The sequence below is a fragment of the Sciurus carolinensis genome, chromosome 4 (genome assembly GCF_902686445.1).
Source record: "Sciurus carolinensis chromosome 4, mSciCar1.2, whole genome shotgun sequence".
Lineage (NCBI taxonomy): Eukaryota > Metazoa > Chordata > Mammalia > Rodentia > Sciuridae > Sciurus > Sciurus carolinensis.
This window is the reverse complement of record NC_062216.1, coordinates 97,511,220-97,518,628: the sequence shown is the minus strand read 5'-3', so window position 1 is coordinate 97,518,628 and position 7,409 is coordinate 97,511,220.

Below are 7,409 nucleotides of genomic sequence, written 5' to 3'. Positions count from 1 at the left end.
TCCGTGATTGTCAGACTTCAGAGCTCAGAGAAAAAAGTTTCTCACATTTTTATAATAGGAAGTAGTTTGTAACTTGGAGCAAGACAACTTGAAATTAGGATCATATCCTCCCACAGAAACTGAGTGATAGGGATGCTAAGTGCCTTGTTAATTGTATTCAAAGAAATGGTTCCAGGAGCTGGGATCGTAGCTCAGTGGTAGAGAACTTCACTAGCATGGGTGAGGCCTTGGACTCTATCCCAAGTACCACAAAACAAAACAAAAACACCACAAAGCAATGGTTCCCAGGTTTTTGTTTTGTTTCTTAAACTCCTGGACTCAAGTAATCCTTCCACCTCAGCCTTGGGAGTAGTTGGCAATCTAGGCCTGTACCGCAATGCCCAACCCAGGCCAGGTTTTTGAGAGTCTTTTCCTGGGTCATAACATTAACAAGGCTTTGGGGAAAAAAAAAAAAAAAAAGATTTAGACCTCAAGGGGCAAAGAAAAAAAATTGAAATTATAAGTTTCTGAAGTAAATGCTATAAAAGGTAGAGGGTGGAGGCCAGGGTCCCAGAGTTAGGAAGAAGGCTGTTTCTAGCTAAATCGAACTGAGGAGGACACTGGGTTGCCTTGGACAGCAGGCTTCCACCACACAAAAGTCACTGTTCATTATTGGTCATGTTAATTACTTGGCCATTAAAGAGCAACCTGTTAAACACTTCACAACTAACAAAACTAAGAGAGTTTGTTTTTATTAAAATTATACTTAGTTATATTGCCATGCTTAGCTACTTTTTAAAAAAATTGGTTGAGGGCTTGGGGATGACATAGTATGATTTTTCTTGTTTAAAATAAAGTAAAAAACAGACTCGAGTTAACACTTGCATGCAAAACAATCACTTTTCAGTAACAGATTATTGGTGTTAAGCAGAAGATGACTACATTTCTAAATCATCCTGTTTTTCAAAATTATAAACCCACATTTCTTTTAAGGAACAACATTTCTGACAAGGTGATTCAGTGTATACCCACTGCATTCTGAATACCAGGAAAAAGCCGTGTCTTTTCGTTTTTTTGTGGGGGTTTGAATTTGTTTTGCTTTTAAGTGTTGGGGACTGAACCCAAGACCTCACATATGCTATGCATTCTGCCACTGAACTATACCTTCAACCCCCAAAAGGCCATGTTTACTGCATCCCCCTCTTTACTCCCACTTTCACCAAGATTCAGGGCTGCTGAGCCACCAACTCAAAGACCAACAGCAGCACAATCCAACTGGCAGATTGCCTGGAAATTGAGAGTGAATAACAAACATCTGGATGGAAAATCCACAACCCAAATCCCAGAAGAAAACATCTGCTAGCCATGTTCCTACGCCCCAAAACAGCTGCTGCTTTTTTTGTGTGTTTTGTTTTTTGCAGTACTGGGGAGAGAGCCTAGGGCCTGACACAGGTTAGGAAAGCACTCTAGCACAGCCTTTTTCATTTTGAGCAAGACAACTTTTAAAATACTATCGGAAGTCGAAAATGTTTTAAAAAATTGCGGGCTGGGGATGTAGCTCAGTTGGTAGAATTCTTACCTCGCAAGCACAAGACCCTGGGTTCAATCCCCAGCACCGCAAAAACAAACAAAAAAAGGAACCAAAAAAAAAAATCACCGGGTGTGGTGGCCCTCGCCTGAAATCCAGCAGCTCAGGAGGCTGAGACAGGAGGATCTCCAGTTCAAAGTCAGCCTCAGCAAAAGGGAGGCGCTAAGCAACTCGGTGAGATCCTGTCTCTAAATAAAATACAAAATAGGGCTGAGGATGTGGTTCAGTGGTCAAGTGCCCCTGTGTCCAATCCCTAGTACCCACCTCCAAAAAAAAAAAAAAAAAAAAAACCAGGACTAGTGTAATGACACACACCTGAAATTCCAATGATTCAGGAGGCTGAGGCAGGAGGATTGCCAAGTTCAAGGCCAGCCTTGGCAACTTAGTGAATCTTTGCCTCAAAATAAAAAATATAAAGATCTGGGGATGTAGCTCAGTGGTAGGACTTTCTTAGTATGCATGAGGCCCTGGGTTCAATCTCCAGCACTGCAAACAACAGAATAGAAAAAAAATGGTGCAATGTAATATATGTCCTTGGTTGTAATGTAAGGTGTATTTCTTTCTTTCCCTCTTTTCTTTTTTCTTTTTGTGGTGCTGGGGATTGAACTCAGGATTAGTACATGCTTAGACAAGTGTTCTACCACTGAGCTATATCCCCAGCTCTATAAGATGTATTTCTTTGAGAAATGTCCTAAGAGATCCCTAATAATTACTTGAAGGGGAGGAGGTAAGAGGTCAGTTAAGAGCAGAGTGCAGTGGCTCAGGCCTGTAATTCCAGTGGTTTGGGAGGCTGAGACAGGAGAATTGCAAGTTTGAGACTAGCCTCAGCAAATTAGGCCCTAAACAACTTCCCAAGACCCAGTCTCAAAATAAAAAATAAAAAGGGCTGAGGATGTGGCTCAATGGTTAAGCACCCTGGGTTTAATCCCCAGTACCAAAAAAAAAAAAAAAAAAAAAAGAAGTCAATTAACTCACTTCAGTGTCTCAGAATTTAATAGGCCAGGTTTTCAGATCTAGCCTATGTCTCAATTCATCTACCAGTTGATACTACTGGTAGTCCAGATCACCTATGGGGGTTTCAGCTGTCCCAAGTTTGGCATTTGAAACCTGAAACTCATTTTATTTTCACTCACCTCTGATTTCTTTCACTTTCTAGAAAGTAGCCTCCTTCACTTATCTCAAGTAAGGCCTGTATATTGCTCCCTTTTCTGCTATTATAACAAAATGCTTGAGGCTGGGTATTTAAGACATAAAGGAAAGAAGTTTACCGAGCTCAGTTCTGGAGTCTCAATGGTATGATGCTGTATCAACTCACATCTACTAAAGGCCCATTGGGCTGCCTCACTGGTAGTGAGGCAGGAAGGTAGACTTCCCATAGGCAGACAGGATAAAGGTCTTTGGAGAAAGAAAAGACGGTAGGGGAACATCATGCCAACCTGGAAGCAGACTTCGGGTCTGCAGAACAGCCTGTGTAACCACACTTCTTCTGAGTTAGAACATGTTTCTGTTCCTAACAGCTTCAACCACAGCAGCCCTTCCTTAGTTACCCTTACCCCTACCCCTAACAACAGGCGACCACAAAGTAGAGTCCTACCCAAAGTGCTTCCTCTTTCTAATAGACATGTCAAACCACAAGGTAGGACCCTTCCTCTTAATTATGCAAATAAGAGACTGAAAATATGTACTTCTGATTGGCCCAGACCAGCAACTCTCATTAGCATAGACCCCCGCCATCACCACCAGTCATCCCTGCCGAACCAGTAGATAGACTTTAGCACCACCCCTCCCCACAAAGATTAGCCAGTGGTACCCTCCCCTGGGTACCTGCTCCCGGAGTCTTTCCCTGCTTTAAATAAATACTTAGTACACTACCCTCTACTTGCCTGAGGATCTCATTCTTTGAATTTGATAGGTAAGGAACCCACCTGACTGCCTAACTCAGTGTCACAGCATCACAGTGGAAGGGTGTACAAGAGAGAGGTCACTGTGGTAAGCCAGGGAAAGTCTGGGGAAGGGCCAGGCTCACTCCTCTCAGGAGAAGTAGCCAGAGTTCCGCAAGAAAGTCATCCCTTCTTCTGGCAGTTCTCTTAGGGACCTAATTACTTCCCACTAGCACCACCTCTTACGGGTTCCACACAAAGTCCCAGCATCACCACACTGAGGACCAAACTCCCGCTTCATGAACCTTTGGGGGCACACTCAAACCATGCCCAAACCATAGCAGCCACTTAAGGAATAAAGTGGGTCTGATGAACAAGAAAAAGGACATCATCTAGTATCTGTAAATAGATGGGTAGACAGATATGGACAAATATAATCTTGAGGGACTGTAAAAAGGTCTCAAACCAAGATTTGTCATTTTTCCAAATGAGAAAAAGTTAACGCCATTGACGTTTAGTGATTTACCTGAGGTTGCATAGCAAATTAGTGATAGATTTAGAGCAAGAAACTAGGTCTTCATCTTTTTCAGACCAGTGTTATCCCTCCCTGCTAACCCCAGGCCCCTGACGGACGTATTTTCAGTTGGTCCAACTCCAGTCTGCACGCTGCACGTCCAGGACGTCCGGTTTGCCTGGAATGCGCCAGAGGAGCCCCTGGCGGTGGCGTGAGGAGCTGCCATTCTTCATTTTCCCTGAATTTACTGGAGACAACATGTTGAGGGGAGACACTGGGTCCAATTAGACTTCACTAAACACACAGCCATTGCCTGGGGAAGTAGGGGAATGATGACATCCAGGGATGTTCTGAGTGGTATGTTGTCAGATCTGCAGCTTACAGACACCTGGTGGAGATTTTATCTAGAGTTCATTCAAATACCCAAAGAGAAAGTGAACAAAACAAAGTTCAAGTGGTTTGAAACTTAAGAACTTTGGCTGGGATGTAGGTCAGTGGTAGAGCACTTGCCTACCATGTGCAAGGCTGTTGGTCCAATCCTCAGTGCTGCAGAAATAATTAGATAAATAAATGGAATTTCTTGTCTCAAATTTTAAAGCAAAATTCTACCAGGTGAAATGCTGGAAATATTTTCATCTTTTCCATCACAATGCACATTCTTAAACAGATGCAATCTTGATTTTTTTTTTTTTTTCCCCAATAAGGGGTTGAACCCAAGCCTTACACAAGTTAAGCAAGTGCTCTACCACTGACCTACATCCCCAGTCCTTTTTTCCCCTTTATTTTGGGACAGGATCTCCTACGCCATCCAGCCTATTCTGGAATTTGTGATTCTCCTGCCTCAGCCTCCTGAATAGCTGGGATTACAGGCATGCACCACTGCATTCAGCTGTTTGATTTGTTGTAGATGTACTATACATACCATTTCCAACATTTCTTTTCCTTGATCCAAATCAAAGCTTTGCCAATTTTCTCTTTACAATTAATATTTTGTGCAGCATAACTGCAGTCTAGAGTTCAATACTTATGTCCAAGTCAACATAAAGCTGGCAGGTGGCTCCTATTCTTCACATGCATTCAAGAAATTAATATAAATTGCCAGGTGCCATGGCACATGCCTATAATCCCAGATACTTTAGGAGGCTGAGACAGGATTTCATGTTTGAGGTCAGCCTGAGCAACTGGACATTCTGTCTCAAAAATGGGGAAGGAAGGGGCTGGGACTACAGCTCTTTAGTAGAATTCCCCTGGGCTAAATCCCTGAAAAAGAAAAAAAGAAAAGAAATTAATATAAATGTTTCCCTTACATGATGAATAATCAAGATAAGACATAAAGGACCTACCCACCAGGAGCATATGCTCTAACACAGATACAGACAGATTTTAAAATTAAAATTACAGGTGTGTGCCTATAATCCCAGTGACTTGGGAGGCTGAGGCAGGAGGATCATGAGTTCAAAGTCAGTCTCAGCAATTTAGTGAGGCCTTAAGCAATTTAGTGAGGTCCTGTCTCAAAATAAAAAATAAAAAGGGCAGGGGATGTGGCTCAGTGGTTAAGCCCCCCTGGATTCAAGCCCTGATACACAAATAAAAAGTTCATTTTGAACCATGTGGTCTTGAAGCAGAAATCATCTCACAGAGCATCTCTTCCAAGATCATCTAAGGATAAAACTCTTTTAGTTAATGAAAGTGGCTGAACAAGAACTCCAGTTGCCTCATTCAATTTCAGTCATTGATTCCTTAAATATTTATTTATTTACTTTTCAGAGCTGAAGATCAAACTCAGGGCCTCATTAAGAGTCAACTTCATTCCAGACACTGTACTAGTTGATGTGCAGACAAGGTAAACAAGACAGACAAGGTCTCTACTGTCACCTAGCTTACAGTCAGTGGAGCAAGAGTCCACAACAAGTGAACAAAGAAAATAAAATAAAGTGACCAGGCACAGTGGCACACACCTGTAACCCCAGCCACTTGGGGACAGGAGGCATGAGGATCCTAACTTTGAGGCCAGACTTGGCAACTTACTGAGACCATGTCTCAAAATATAATAAAAAGGTCTGGGGGTGTAGCTTGGTTGTAGAGCATTTGCATAGGATGTGTGAGGTTCAATTTCCAGTAAACTAAACAACAACCGAAAAAGACAGCGTGCTTTGAAAAAGTATAAAAGCTGCCTAAAACAGGTTGGATGATTAGGAAAGGCCTCTTGGAAAAGGTGACATTTAAGTAAAAAACTAGATGATGAAATAGTGCTATGGTTGATTGGGGGATTAGCTTCAGGAAGAAGAAAGAACATGCAAAAGCTTCGGATAGGAAGAAGCTTGTATATTCAGACTGGAGAGAAGACCTGGGTACGTGGCACTTTGTGAATAAAGGCTTTGGCTTCAGTTCTCTTTCCTAAAAGGAAAGCTTATACTACAACCCAGTAAATTAAAACATTCGGGCACCTAGCTGCTGGAATTGGAATGATGGACAGAAGCCCACCTAGATGAGCACCTTCGAGTGCAAAGGGCTCAGAACTGTGCCTGGCTCACAGTAAGCGCTTGTCGGCTTCAAAAAGGCAAGGCTGGGGCTGGGGTTGTGGCTCAGTGGAAGAGCGCTTTCCTACGATGCATGAGGCACTGGGTTCAATTCTCAGCACCACATACAAATAAATGAATAAAATAAAGGTCTATCAACATCTTAAAAAAAAAAAAAAAAAGGCAAGGATATCATGTTTCTTGCAGCACTATTCACAATAGCCAAAATATGGAATCAGCCCAAATGGCATCAGTGGATGAATGAATTAAAAATAAATAAAGAAATAAAAACTGGCATGTTTATGCCAGTTTTATTTAGATATAAAAAAGAATGAAAACCTAAAAGCTGGGTTTGGTGGCTCAGGCCTGTAATCACAGCAATTTGGGAGACAGGGACAGGCGGATTACAAGTTTGAAACCAGGCTGGGGCAACTTAGTGGGACCCTGTCTCAAAATTTTTAAAAAGAGAAAGAAAGAATGACTGCGGTGTGCCTCAGTGGTAAGGTGCCCCTGGGTTCAATCTCTAGAAAAGAAAAAAAAAAAAATTAAAAGAATGAAATCCTGCCATTTGTTTCTCACGTTGAGTGAAACAAGACAGACTGTAAAGAGTATATGAAGTGTAGGCCTAGATAGATAAGCACATGATGACTGAGCCGGATTTATCAGACACACCCACAGCACCAGACGGGTGGAGACCCACAAACCAAGGCGGAAACCCACAACCGGGACTTAAAACCTGCGCTAAGCTCCAAGCCTTCGGAGCAGCAGAACCCGAGCAGCACCGCACAACATCAGAAAGAACGCCTGACCTGCGCTCCCCTGCGATCCCTGCCACCCCCGAGGAGGAACCCCACTACCTCTCCTCACTAAGATACCTCTTGGTAAGCGTGCTCCGGGTTCAGCACTAGGAGGAATAGATTTGAAGTGAT